Source organism: Vombatus ursinus, unplaced genomic scaffold (assembly GCF_900497805.2).
Source record: "Vombatus ursinus unplaced genomic scaffold, bare-nosed wombat genome assembly UNPS02014807.1, whole genome shotgun sequence".
NCBI lineage: Eukaryota > Metazoa > Chordata > Mammalia > Diprotodontia > Vombatidae > Vombatus > Vombatus ursinus.
Window position 1 is genome coordinate 45,727,553 of NW_020954585.1, and position 15,519 is coordinate 45,743,071.

General features: G+C 39.7%; 1 pseudogene; it reads right to left on the bottom strand.

Moving 5' to 3' along the window:
* Positions 1–14,150: 14,150 nt before the first annotated feature.
* Positions 14,151–14,736, bottom strand: LOC114051969 (annotated as a pseudogene).
* Between the last annotated feature and the right edge of the window lie 783 nt (positions 14,737–15,519).

The window sequence follows — 15,519 nt, forward strand, 5'->3', positions numbered from 1 at the left end:
TTCATCTCTGAGCCAGGGTGCCAGACTTGAAATCAGAAAGAGCCAAGGTCACCTCCTCCCTCAGATTTACTAGCTGTGTGACCCTGAGAAAGTGACTTCATCTCTCTGGGCCTCAGTTTCCTCATCTGCAAAATGGAGATAATAATAGCACCTACCTCCTGGGTTGTTGTGAGGATCACCTCAGATAATACATGTAAATGGCTTAGGAAAGCTTAAAGTGCCATATGAAATGTTAGCTATTATTAATTCAATTAAATTCATTAAATATTTATTAAGTATTTATTATGCCTAAGGTACTGTCTTAGGGATTGGAATACCTAGGTGACATGTAGGTACTTACTCCATTGGTGGAAAGAAAGGAAAAGCATTTATTAAGCACCTACTATGTGAGAAGCATTGTGCTAAGTTAAGTGCTTTAAAAATATCTCATTTGATCCTCACAGCAACCCTAGGAGGTAGATGATATTATTATCTCCATTTTACAGTTGAGGAAAATGAGTCAGACAGAGGTTAAAATGACTTGCTCGTGACTATTAAGTGTCTGAGGCCATATTTGAACTCAGATCTTTCTCTTTTTTTTGGCTAGGCAGTGGGGTTAAGTGACTTGCCCAGGGTCACACAGCTGGTAAGTGGTAAGCGTTTGATCCGAGGTCGGATTTGAACTCAGGTCCTCCTGACTTCAGAACCGGTGCTCTATCCACTGCGCCACCTAGTTGCCCCACCATTTTCGAAAAGTGGTACAACCTAATCTCTGCCTTCTCAATTATGAACTCAACTTATTTTTTATTTAGAGCTCCTATCCAAGGAATATGTTAATAATCCCTTCCAACTCTCAAATTCTGTGTCACTCTGTGACTAGCTAAATGAAGTTCATGTTGTGGTCTGGGGAATATATTTATACATATATGTGTATTTGTGTGTGTGTGTGCATATTTTTTTCATCCACTTTGTTTTTTTAGTGTAAATGGTTAGACTGGATTTGTAATATTTCGAAGCTGGAGGCCCAGTGCAGTTAGTACGATGTCATCAGTAAATGGGAACACTGGGCAGACTTTGCCGTCTATATGGAATCTTTCATGTATTCTAGCTTCTCACAAGGAAGCTTCCATGATATTATTAAACAAACCATAGGTGGGCATATAGTCCCATTTTAACCGTTTGCCTGATGTCAATAATCAGAAGATCTTTGAACAAAATTATAGTCAAATCTGTCTTAGGATCTTATATAATGTTGACACCTCACATTTGAGAAGAGCCTTCAAGGTTGTACTTTGTTCTGTGTTCATTTTTTTTTTAATGAATTGAAAAGAGATGTTGGAGAAGGAAATGGCAAACCGCTCCAGTATCTTTGCCAAGAAAAACCCAAATGGGGTCACAGAGAGTTGGACATAACTGAAAAACAACTAAACAACCAAAAACACAATATAGCTAGAGAATAAAAAGAACACTAGCTTTGAAGTCAAAGAACCTAACTTTTCAAATCTAGGCTCTAATGTTGACTATTTATATGACTTTGGGCAAGTGACTTATAAAATGACTTGCAACTTTTTAAAGTTGTAAAGTCACTTGTAAAATGGGGCAACTTTGTAAAATGAGAAGGTTGATTTAGATCAGTGCTACCAAACTCAAATAGAAATGGGTCTACCAAATCATACAAAAGGATCCCTGCAGGCCACATATTGACTTAGATAACCATATATTAACATTATCTATGTTCTATTGTATTTTTATTTATTTTGTTAAATAGTTCCCAATTATATTTTAATTTGATTCAAGTTGCACTCAGAGTGTTGCCCCTTCCTTGTATTTGACATCTCTAGTTTAGATGATCTCTGGAGGTTTTTCCAGCCCTTCATCTGTGATCCTGCAATCTTAAATTTTTATTTCTCAGTCAGTTACATGATCATGAAGATGTGACATGCCGTAGAAAATTATCTCTAAAAGCCTACCTGTTCTTTTTATGTTTTCATCAAGGATACCACTCACACTTGAATAGACCATTCTCGTAAAGATTGTTTAGATATAAGAAAATAGGCAAGTAGGAAAATGGTAAGTGATGTTAGTGGTAGTTATACATCATTATGTCTTCCTAGTAACCTGTTTTTTATTTAAAGTTCTGTCAATGATTTTTTCATTCTTTTAGAATTTTTCCCTCTTTGAGGTATCTTGGATTTGGTTCCTTAATGTTATTGAGATTCTGCAGCCTCCAGTAACATTTCTCCTATATATATGTTTGGCCAGCTCCAACTTTTAAGTCCTATCAGGTACTGAATCTGTAGTCTAGATATGGTGGCTCTTCAATTGTTGCTAATGACAATAGATTACTTATAGCTCACATTTATATAGCACTCTAAGGTTTACAAAGCACTTTATGTATATTATCTCATTTGATCCTCAAAACAACCCAATGGGGGGGGTGCTTTTATTATCCCCATTTTACAGATGAGGAAACTGAGGGTGAGAGGGTTTAAGTAACTTACCAAGGGTCACATAGCTAGCTACTAAGGATGTGAGGTAGTATTTGAATTCAGATGTTCCTGTCTCCAATTTCAACATTATCCACCGCACCAGTTAACTGCTATTTTTAAAAAAAGGCAAATCTCTTCCATTTAGAGTCTATTCCCCAACCTAGAAACAAAGCAGGTAGCTGCCCCATCCTCTAGGTCACTGACTTGGGCTACTAGTATCACTCTTGAGCTCTTCTCCCCTGATCCCCAGTAGTAATCATAACATTTTCAGAAAATTAGACATAGACTTCTTAACAGGAAAAGAGTAAGAAACTTCTGCTCTGGCCCATTGGGCAGACCAAAGATATTAGTGTCTGGAAGAAATGAGAACTGTAATGTTCAGTGCCAGCCCAGCTTGATGTTTTAAGTCTTTTGTCACGGGCTGGATCACCAAATGATATGAATGGGAAGAGGTACTAAAGGGGATGGAATGGGGTCCAAGAAATAATTGACTGTTTAAGGAGTAGCAAGCAAAGCCAGCCAGAGCTACCACCTCGGTAGTCATCTCTTGAATTCTGGATAGTACTTTATAATTTCTTTTTTTACTTTAAAAACTTGACATTCATCAAGAAACAAACACATTCCAAAATACAAAGGACAAAAAGGAGAATTGTATGTGAAACAGTGAGCTTCTGTTATGTTCAGTTTATTTTTTTAAGTTTATACTATATTTAACAAGGTGTTAATAAAATTGCTCTGTTTATTTATATTCTCTTCTGAATTTTTTTTCTTCTGTGTTTTACCTTTTGCAAAGCAGTTATAACTAATATTATCTCGTTTTCTCCCCATCAACAACCCTTTGAGTTACACAGGACAAGTTTCATTACCCCCATTTTATAGATGAGCAAATTAAAGAAGCCTGGAATATTTATACCACTAGGATTCAGGAAGGGGCATTGGGGATGATCTAATCTAACCCTCCCCCCCATTTTACAGATGAGGAGACTGAGGGACAGAGCAGTGTTATTTTCTCATGGTCACACAAATAGTATTAGCAAGGCCAGGACTTGAACCAAGGTCCACTCTAGAAAACTTAGAGAAGATGGAGGAAGGGATTTTTTTTTTCTTCAAACTATTTGAAGGATTGTTCAGGGGGAAAAAAGGAATTAATTTATTTTGTTTGGCTCCATAACTAGAGCTGGTAGGTAGAGGGTCCATGAGGGTAGGAATTTTGCATCTCCTAGGACAATGTTCTGCACCAAACAGGCACTTAGTGTTTGTTGAATTGAAATTCTTTGGAAGCAGATTTCAGCCTCCCCATCAAAGATAATCCTATCTGGGCTGCCCTACAAGGAAGTGAGTTCCCTGTTACCAGAGGTATTCAAGCAGAGGCTGGGTGACTACTTGTTTGAATTGTTATATCAGGGCTTCTTATGTTCAAATTGGACTTGATGACTTTTAAAGTACCTTCCAATTCTGGAATTCTCTGATTTTATGAGACCCAAATTGGTTAACGTGTAGTAGAAAGAATATTAGATTTAGAATCTAGAAAACCTAGATTATGGTGTTTACACTAATGACTATCGATGCTGTATGTGTTTCAAGAAGGTGTTTTTTTTTAAATTATTTATATATTTGGCTGCATCTCCTAGATCTGATTGAAGAAGCGTTGTGATACTGTGGAAATCATTACAGATTTGGGTTGAGGACCTGAGTTCAAGCCCTGGCATTGCCACTTATTACCTGCATGCATGCCTGGGCCCCATTTTCTTCATCTATAAAATGAGAAAGTTGAACAAGGAGGCCTCTTAAGGTTCTTTTCAGCTCTAAATCCATGATCTGTTGATCACTGATCCGTCTTGGAGGTTGCAAGTACTCTCAAGGCTGGTTTAATTGGGGCAGGAGAGTATCAGGTAGCATTGATTCAGCTAATCAGAGGGTCATTTCTTTTTTGTTATTAATTAAATCTTATTCCTCTTGTTCTGAACCTAAACACCAGAAAAATAGAATTCCCATATACACAGCAGTACACCCGAAAAAGGATTTCATACCACTTTTTTAAAAATTTGTTCAATCACTCAATTGTATCCAACTCTTCATGACTCCTTTTTAGGGGTTTTCTTGGCAGAGATACTGGAGTGGTTTGCCATTTCCTTCTCTAGTTCATTTTACAGATAAGGAAACTGAGACAAATAGGATAGAGTGACTTGCCCAGGGTCACACAGCTAGTGTCTGAGGCTGTATTTGAACTCAGGTCTTCCTGACTCCAGGCCTGGCATTCTATCTACTGTGCCACTTAGCTGCAAAATATATAATAAATTCCCCACATTTCTTTCAAAATTCCTGCTTGTCTGTGTTCCTTCCTACTCTCTTCTGTGCATTTAAATAAATGCTTTGGGGCAGCTAGGTGGCACAATGGATAGAGCACCAGCCCTAGAGTCAGGAGGACCTGAATTCAAATGTGACCTCAGATACTTGACACTTACTAGTTGTGTGACCCTGGGCAAGTCACTTAACCCTGATTGCCTTGCCCCCCCCCCCAAAATGCTTCAGTGGTCTTTTTTTGCACAACTATTGTTAACACCTTTCTTCCTCCCTTACCCACACTAAAAACAGTGAAGGGGGGAATCCTAGATGGTAATTTTTGGACTCATGGTAAAAGCTGATTTGGTTACAGTTCACCCCTGCTAAGAGAGATCACAGACCATATGAATGATGGATTGATCAAGGTCTGTAAATTTTGTCATCTCCCAGAGATGATGGTGGGCTAGAGAGGACTGGACTTGTTGGTTATTTAAATGTCTCTTTGAAGGCAAAGATAAATTTTATTAATGTAAGATTTGTCCTTGGCATTTGTAATCAGCAGAGTTGGAAAGGCGTGACGACTGAAGGCCAGCCAGACAGTTTTTGCTCCTCATGCTCTTTTGTGGACCAGCAGAACTTTTGTTGTTTCTGGTGGGGACCTTATCAGTTGGAAGAGACACAAGCCTAGCTTGACAGCTGGGCTGGGGAATTGTTAGTGCAGTCTGTTGTCATTGGACTTAAGATGGATTAACTGAATAGCTTGGGAAGGTGACTGGTACCCTCCGTGTAATTTATGCAGCCTCTTCCTTACAAGCAAAGACACAGCCTCATTCATTTGGATGAGCACTGGGGTAAAGACAGGGCATGCCCTCTGTTCTATCAGTGAGGAAACACAAGTGCAGAAATGTCAAAATCACTTCTGTGCCAAGACAGGAAATATTTATTTTACTCAGTGTGGGTTTGGAGAATATTTTGGCATTCCAGTTTTATTCTGGTTCAGTAGTTTGGGAAAACAAGAAACTCTGTGGGAGGCAGTGCTATATATATATATATAGAGAGAGAGAGAGAGAGATAGATAGATAGATACATATATATTTTTTAATTTTATTGATAGGGAATAGAACAATGATTTCATTAGTATAGGAAGCTAAAGTTAGGAAACTCCCTCTTCTAATACCGGGCAGCAGCTTCTCTGTAATTTATAATCTTAGATTACTAGAGCACTAAGAGGTTCAGTGATTTGCCCAGGATCACATAGCCTATATGTGTTAGAGGCAGGACTGGAACCCAAGTCTTCCCAGCTAAATAAGTAGCTTTCTATTCACTAAGACAGATTGCCTCTCATCTTTAACCTAGATATCAATTTTATTTATGTATTTTGTTTTTATATCACTTTCATTTTCTTTCTTAATTTTTTTTGGTTATGGACTTCTCCCTTCTTCCCCCACCAATTTTTACCACTTGTGCAAGTTACAATTATTTTAATTAATCAGTTAAATAAATAATTAAATTAAGATATGCAATTACAATAATTATCACTTATGCAAGAATGAAAAAGAAAAAGAAAGATTCTGTAAAATTAATCAGCACATCAGCCAAGTGTGACAGCATGTGCACCATTCTATGCCCAGTCTCTCAACTTTTCAAAGAAGGGAGGGAGATACATTTTCTCCACTCTCTCCAGGGCCAAGCATAGTCACTATAAGCTCACTTCCAGTTTTGTTGTCCTTTCTGTTTACTTTGTTGTGATCACTGAGTATATTGTTTTCTTGGTGGGCACCACAATATGGCACAAAAAGCATTGGATTTAGAGTCAGAAGACCTGAGTTTGCCAGGGACTACCTAGCTGTATGACCCTGGGTGAATTCTTTCCTTCTCTGGCTTCAGTTTTCTTATTTGTAAATTAGGAATAAAAATGGCTGATCTCATTGGGTTGTTGTAAAAAAAGTAGTTTGTGAATCTTAAAGAACTCTGTAAGCATGTTATTACTGCTGTCAAAAGAAATGATTGTGTAGTGATTTGCAATTATAAATTATATATATACGTGAATTGTTGTCATTATAAAAATATAGAATGAGAAGCAAGATGGGTAGTGGATAGCAAGTTACCTCTGAATTAGAAAGACCAGGGTTCTGGCTCTGTGAACCTGGGCGTATCCTTTACTCTTTATCCCAAGCAATTCTAGACTAGAAGTTACTTTTTTTTAAATTTTTTTTTATTTTTAGGCAATTAGGGTTAAGTGACTTGTAGGGTCACACAGCTAATAAGTGTCAAGTGTTTGGTCTGAGCCCGGATTTGAACTCAGGTCCTCCTGACTTCAGGGCTGATGCTCTATCCACTGCACCACCTAGCTGCCCCTAGACTAGAAGTTACAAAACAGTTACCAAAAACCTTTAGTGAAGAAGGTTTCCTCATTATTGTTGTTCATTCGTTTCAGTTGTGTCCTACTCTTTGTAAAAACCTGTTTGGGGTTTTCTTGGCAGAAATATTGGAATAGTTTGCCATTTCTTTATTCTGCTCATTTTACAGATGAGGAAACTGAGAAAAACAGGGTAAAGTGACTTGCCTAGGTTTTCATAGCTAGTAAGTACCTGAGGCTGGGTTTGAACTCAGGTTTCCTTGACTCCAGGCCTGGTGCTGTATCCACTGCACCACCTAGCTGCGCTTTCTTCATTCTATAGAGCCTTACAAAATACACACACACACACACACACACACACACACATACACATGCACAGACATACATATATACATGTACATGTAAAATATCGTATGAGTTTGGATTAGAACAAATTCTCTAAATGACTGTTATGGGGGAAGGGGTTGTGGGTATTAATTTTAAATTTTTGGTTTGATTGATAGTTCAGTAACCTAATACTTGGGTTTGGGACGCTGCTTTTGTATTAATAATTTGGTAGAGGGATAGGCCTAGGAGCCCCTCGGCTATCCTAGCTCAGTCTATACCACCAGAGGCAAACATTTTCTCTAGATGGTGGTAGGTAGGTTTTATCAATTAGGCTTCCAGAGACTTGCACTTTGAATCCCATTGTATGTGCAAAGACCTGCCTGACATTCTGATTTTTAAATCCAGCTTAAAAATTACCTGTTCACCAAGTGGCAGCTATCTATACAAAAAGATCAAAGGCTGACCTCCCCTCCCCCGGGTCACTCCCCTACTTAATAAACTCCAGGGACTCCCCATTGCCTCTAGGATCAAAAAACAAACTGTTCTATTTGGGATTTGAAGCCCTTTACAAACTGGCCCTAACCTACCTTTCCAGTCTGCTGGTATGTTACTCCTCTTCACTTATTCTGTGGTCCAACCAAATTGGCCTTGGCGCTGCTCTTCATCCAGGACCATTAGGGTAGAAGCTTCTTGCAAGTAAGGATTGCCTCATTCTTTGTCCTTGTAACCCCAGTGTCTGGCACAGAGTATGAGCTTAAATGTGTATTGCTTGCTTGATTAATATAAATATAAATATACAAGGCAATTCGTGAAGGAGGTCACAGTTAGTGAAGGAGGTTGGGAAGATCAGGAAAGGCATCTGAGAGAAGGTGGCACTAACAGTGCATCTCAAAGGCAGTGGGGGAAACATGGAGGGTATTGAGAAAGGAGTGATATGGTTAAATCTGCGCTTAAGAAAATTTCTTGTATGGGGCCTGGAGTCGGGAAGACCTGAGTTCAAATTTGGCTTCAGACACTTAATGCTTACTAGCTGTGTGACCTTTGGCAAGTCACTTAACCTGGATTGCCTCACCAAAAAAAAAAAGAAAAAAAAGAAAAGAAAAAATTTTTTTGGCAGCTGTGTGTAGGATGGACTGGAGCTAGGGTGGAGCTTGAGTCTGGGAGACCTAGGCTATTGCTATTGTAATAGCCTAGGAAAGAAGTGATGAGGGGCTGAACTAAAATGATGGCAGTGTGAGTAGAGGATTGGATGCTAGAGATTTTGTGGAGGTAGAAATGGCAAGATTGGTCTGACTGGATATGTGGGGTCTGAAAAGGTTAGGAGTAGAGGATGATACCAATGTTGAAAACCTTGGTGACTATAGAAAATATGGTATCCTAGACAGTTATAGAGCAGCTGGGTGGCAAGAATGGATAGAGTGCTGGGGCTAGAGTCAGGAAGACTCATCTTTCTGAGTTCAAATCCTACCTTAGACCCTTACTAGCATGTGACCTTGGGCAAGTCACTTAACCCTCTTTACCTCAGTTTCCTCATCCATAAAATAAGCTGGAGAAGGAAATGGCAAACTACTCCAGTATCTTTGCCAAGAAAACCCCAAAATGGGGTCACAAAGAGTCAGACACAACTGGAAGAAGGGTGGGATTGAGGGGGAAGAAGAAAAATGAGTTCTGTTTTGGACATGTTAAGTTTGAGATGTCTCTGGAACATTCAATTTGAAAGGCTGAATAGTTGGCAATCTGGTACTAGGGCTGAGAATCTTCTACAAAGAGATAACAATTTAACCTATGGGAGCTGATGAAGTCACTGAGAGAGTGAAGAGAGAGAAGAGAAGGACAGGCCTTGGGCAGTTGGGGGACATGATATGGGTGATGATTCTGCAAAGGAGACTGAGAAAGAATAATCAGATAAGTAAGAGGAAACAGGAATGTCAAGAAAGACCAGAGGAAAATCCATCTATGAGGGGAGTGTGGTCAACAGTATCAAATTCTGTCAAGGATGAGGACTGAGAAAAGGCCATCACATTTGGCAATTAATAGATCCTTTGTAACTTTCAAGAGAGTAGTGTCAATTGAGCGATGAAGTCAGAAGCCAGATTGCAAAGGGTTGAGGCGAGTACCAAGAGGAGGTGGAGACAACATATGACTTATCCTAGAAATTTGGCTGAGAAACAGAGGGATGACATAGGATGGTAGTGTGATAGGGTGATAAACTTTAGTGGAGGTTTTTTTAAGGATAGGGGAAGGGGCCGGGAAGATTTGGGCATATTTGAAGGCAGCAGTGAAAGAAACGGTAAAAAGGGAGAGATCAAAGTTTGGGGTGGAGGGCAATAATTGGGCAGCTGTCTGTTAGAGAAGGCAGGAAGGGAAGGGATTAAGGGCATGAGTAGAGGGGCAGGGGAAAAGAAGAGAAAGTAGGGGAATGATATTAAGCGGTTTTAAGATGTAGAGAAGGGGAAGAAAGGGAGCTTACTGCAAATGGCCCCAACCTTCTCAGTGAAATAAAAGAAGTCTTCAGTGTGAAGGAATGGAAGGAGAGGAGGTGTGGGAGGCTTGAGGAGAGAAAAAATGGCTTGGAACTTGTATCTGTGGGAAGTGGGATGTGGAATCAATTAAAGAGGAGTAAAAGAACTGCCGTGCTGCAGTGAGCGCCCAGTCAAGGTTGGATAACATAAATTTGTAGGGGACCCTGTCAGCAGAATTGCATGAGTTCTTTTAGCTAGGTTAGAAAGTGAGTAGGAGCTGAGCAGGTGGATAGCAGGGATAATAAGGGTTATGTTTTGATAATTGCTTTCTGGAGACTGAAGCTTCTCTCTCATCATCAAATGCTTAGAGGACTCACCCTGTTGGAGAGGTGCTTGGCTTTTAGTAGGTATTTAATGAATGTTTATTGATATGTAAAAGAAAAGAACTGATAAAACTAAACTGAATGCACTATTAAATATGAGAAAGTTTAACCCTGAAAAGAGTGGATTAAATGCACTTCCCTTCCCCTTTGCTGAGGTGGGGGACTGTGGGTATAGAATGTTGCAGTCTCATCAGATGTGATTGATAGGTTGGTTGGTTTTTCTTCCTCTACTCTGCTACTGTTTTTCTCTTTTATTCTTTGTTCCTGGGTTGGGTCTGGGTAAGAGAAAAGAGGGAGATACATATGGAAAAAAAGGTGATGTAAAAAAAATTACACTAATAGAAACAAAAGTATTGAATAAAGAATGAATGCAGGAAGAAAAGGAAAAGAGAGAGAAAGGCTAATATGTCAAGAAAATCTTTAAGTACCTACTAAGAGTAGGATATTGTGCTAGAAGTCATGGGGGGCATAGAAAAATATAATACTTGGTCCCTGACCCTGAAGCACTTAGAATCTAATATCATAGACAAGAAGGCAGTGAGATAGTACAGTGGATAGAGTGCCAGGCCTGGTAGTTAGGAAGATGTAAGTTCAAATCTGGCCGTAGACACTTACTAGCAGTGTGACCCTGGACAAGTCACTTAACCCTGTTTGCTTCAGTATCCTCATCTGTAAAAATGACCTGGAGAAGGAAATGGGAGACCACTCTAGTATCTTTGCCAAGAAAATCCCAAATGGGGTCACGAAGAGTCAGACACGATTGAACAACAACAGACAGGGAAAATAGCTAACAGGAACCAAGAGTGTAGGATAAGCACCAAGTCAGATATATACCCAGTAAGTCCAAGAGAATCTCAAAGTCCTGAGGAACTCCTGTGAGCTGGGGTAGTCAGTAAAGACTTTATAGAGGAGGTAGCAGAAGATGAGACCTCAGGGATGGATAGGATTCAAATTTTTTAAAATTTTTAATTAATTTATTTTGAATTATCAACAATCACTTCCATAAGCTTTTTAGTTTTAAATTTTTCCCCCCCTTCCTCCCCACCACCCTACCCAAGATGGTGCACAATCTGATATAGGCTATACATATATATTGATAGGATCCAAATTGATGGGGCCGTTAGGTTCCCTACCAGAGCAGGACCCATCAGTGAGGTAGATGTGTACCCTAAGTGTGTAATGACTCCCTCCCACCCTGTGGAAATCAGTGGATGAGAACAGTTAGGCACTGTGGAGCACTTAGAGCTTGGCCAGACATTGAGGACTCCAAGATCATCCACCGCATCCTTGGCCATCGCCAGTTGTCTTGACTGTTGTCCTGCTACTGGATTTCAGTGACTTGGGAAGAGAGTGAGGCTGATGACTTTGTGCAATTCTGCCTGGCTTAAATCTAGTTCATGCTCCAGTAAAGACAACACCCCATGATGTTACTGGTCTTCTTTGAAAGCAATAAGATGAGACTAATCAGCCCCCAAAAGCATTAGGAGATAAGTCTGGAAAGTAGGTTAGGTAGATTGTAGATACCCTCAAGTTCCAGCCTCAGAAGTTTAAAGTTTATTCTGAAGCTGGAGAAGAGCTAATGGCTTCTGAGGAAGGTGGCAGAAGTAGATACAGGAAGGGACAAGAAAGAAGAGTTTGGGGCCCCACCCTGCCAAAATGTGGAGGAAGAAGACAGGGGTAGGAAAGGAAAGGGAATTAGACTATCAGCTTTGGGGTGTAGAAGCTGAAAGATTAGAATCCTAAGAGAGTTCCTGAGATATGAGCAGTAAAACTTGGGCTATATTAGATAGGCTGTCAGTCCTCATGGATAAAGGACCATCCTCAAAGTTAAGAGCATCTGGGTTCAAATCTCACCTCTGACGTAATAACTGTGTGTCCCTGGGCAAGTCACTTACTGTCTTAGTTCTCCCCAGGCAACTCTCTTAGACTATACATGGTAGAATAGCTGCTCATCTGCATCAATAGAGGAAATTTCATCAACTTTCCTGATGAAGTCATAAGAATATGATTTCAGACACAGCCACTGTATGGCTTTACTTTACATTTGTTTGTAACAAGGGAGGCTTCTGTTTGGGGGGTGAGAGTAGGAGTCGTCATTGGGCAATAACAGTAATATTTAAAAAAGAAAAGAACATCAAACAAACGTTTAGAAAACATTTTTTTTTAAGGCAATTGGGGTTAAGTGACTTGCCCAGGGTCACACAGCTAGTAAGTGTCAAGTGTTTGGTCTGAGGCCGAATTTGAACTCAGGTCCTCCTGACTTCAGGGCCAGTGCTCTATCCACCTAGCTTCCCCAAAAAACATTTTTAATTACATTTTTTTCAATGAACTCCCCCAATCATCACTGGAAAAAGAAAATTTTTGTAACAAATATGCATAGCCAAACAAAACAAATTAATAAATTGCACATGTTTGAAAATATGTAATTCATTCTGCACCCTGAGTTCATTACTTCTTTATCAGCAGTTTCCTTTAGTAACAAAATCAAAGGACCAGTCCCTATCCCTATATTTTTATTGATATATTTTGTTTTTATATTACCTACATTTTATTTTTTAAAAATTTTTCAATGAATAAAATTTTATTTCTCCCCAATTTTCATTGAAAAGAAAAAGGACAAATCCCTTGTAACAGATATGCATAATCAAGCAAAATAAATTCCTGTGCCGGCCATGTCCAAAAATGTACGTCTTGTTCTGCACCTTGTGACCATCCCTTCTCTGTCAGGAGGTGAGGAGCATGCTTCACCTTCGGTTCCCTGTAATCTCGACTGGTCACTACCTTGATCAGAGCTCTTAGGTCCTTCAAAGCGGTTTGTCTTTACAGTATTGTTGTTCTTATATAAATAGATCTCTGTTCATCTCACTTCATTCTTCATCAGTTGTCTCCCCAGGTTTCTCTGAATCTATCCCTTTCATCATTCTTAAAGCAAAATACTTATTCCATTACATTTGTATACCATCATGAGTCTGGCCATTCTCCAACTGATGGGCATCCTCTTAGTCTCCATTTCTGTTCCATTACAAAAAGAGCTTCTATAAGTATTTTGTGTTTCATTTCCCATATGTCTCTCTCCCCTTTACTCCTTCCAGAAAGCCATCTCTTTTTTCTTTTAAAATTATTTTTATTTATTTTGTTGAATATTTCCCAATTATATGTAAAAAAATTGAACAATCATTTTTTAAAATTTTGAGTTCCAGATTCCCCCCCCCCTTTCCCATCCCTTCCCTATCCCTGAGAAAGAAAGCAATCATGGATTATAAATATGAAGTCACACAAAACATACTTCCATATTTAGCCATGTTGCAAAAGGAAACACAAACAAAATAAAACAATAAAAAGTAATAAAAAGTATAGTCATCTCTTATTTAAAAAAAAATAAAAAAAAGAGAAAGGAAAAAACTAACCAATAAAGCTAGCACTTTATCTTGGTCCAACATTTTATATATAGTGTTCCACAACCATAGTCCCTCCCCTCCCACCTCTTCAAAGGAAAATAAGGTACATGTATTCTCTTATCTCTTCTTGGGGACCACATTTGGTCATTTTAATTTCACAGAGTTCAGTTGGGATTGCTTTGCTATGGTTGTTCTTTACATATACATTGTTACAGTCATTGTGTATCTTGTTTTCCTGGTTCTGCTTACTTCATTCTGCATCAATTCATTTAAGTCTTTTCATGCTTCTTGTTATTCTTCATATTCATTGTTCCTTATGGAACAGTAATTTCCCATAACATTTTGTTTGCTGAGTCTCCATTTGATGGGCATTCACTTTCTTTTCTGTTATTTGCTGCTAGGAAAAGTGCTGCTATAAATATTTTGGTGTAGATAGGACCTTTTTATTTTTTTATTTTATTTTTTTGGGGGGGTTTCCAATTGAGAAATTTATTTAAACAGATCAAATAAAACAGGTGCCTCCTTATCTCTGCACTTAGAAGAATGTGTTGGGCCTCTTGGTAGTAAAGCTGGTTTGTGCTGGCGATGCAAAACTCTGTGGGGCAGAGGGAACTTCATTTTGGAGTGGTGAAACTGCTTGACTGCAGGCCGGCGGCACTTGCTGGTAGGAATTGATTCCACGTTCGTGATCTGGAGGGAGTGGGCCCAGACACGGTGACGGGTTCCCATATCTCGGTAGCACTGAGTGACAGCACCAGCAGTGGTCAGGTCCTTGTACATGTTGTGGGTTCCACTCCTGGAATCGTAGCGCAGCCAAATGCCAAAGTTTTTCACCGTAAGAGGGGACTTTTCAAAGACGTGTCCACAGTGTATAATTTCTCCAGAAGACTTCTTCATCTTTTTCAGCTGGGAAACGAAGTACTAGAATTGGGACTTTGCTACAACATGATTAGGAGCAAAGATCTGCATCTGATAGAGAGGTGGCACTGGACTCTTGCGAGTAGGAAGACAGCGTCCAACTACCTTATATTCTCTCAGGGTGCCCGAGGCCTTCATGGTGCTGCTCACTCCCCAACAACCCGCAAAAGCTAGATAGGACCTTTTTTAAAAAATCATCGACTGAATTAGGTACATGCGCAGCAATAGAATCTCTGGATGACAGGGTAGGGACATTTTAGTCACTTTCTTAGTATAATTCCAAATTGTTCTTCAAAACACTAATCCTCAGTTCCACCAACAGTGCATAGGTGTACCTCTCTTTCCACAGCCCTTCCGACACTAACCATTCCCATCTTTTCTCATTGTTACTTATTTGCTGCTTGTTGCATCCTTTTTTTTTTTTTAAAGGGTATTTAGTCAGGGCGATGCTTATCCCTGGAGGAGTGACACCATAATGTTGAGGCTTTAAGTCGCTGTGGCATCTTCATAGGGAGAAGGCTGAACCAGACAGCAGCCTTAGCAGAATCTGGCCTGGGGGAAGGAAGCCTCTCCTAGATCTGCTTTGGGTCTAGTTCAAAGCCCCGCACCCCTGAATATTGTCTGATTCTGCCAACCACTTGACTTTCCCCGTATGACCTTTCCCCAAGAAGGGTCATTTCATCCCCCTGAGTCTCGGGCAGCTCTGTCCTGTCTCTTACTGGCTGGTGACCAGTTTTGTGCATGTCAGTGAAGCTCTCCTTTGAGCTCTGTCTTTGGTCAACATCTGTGGTCCCCTTAAGCACCAGAGCTAGGCATCTAGTACTAGCTCCCAGAGACTCTGTAGGGATCAGGGTGGTTACTTCTACAGGAGAAAGGAGAAGCTGGGTCTTGACTTTGTGGGTCTTTTATTAATAACTGAGA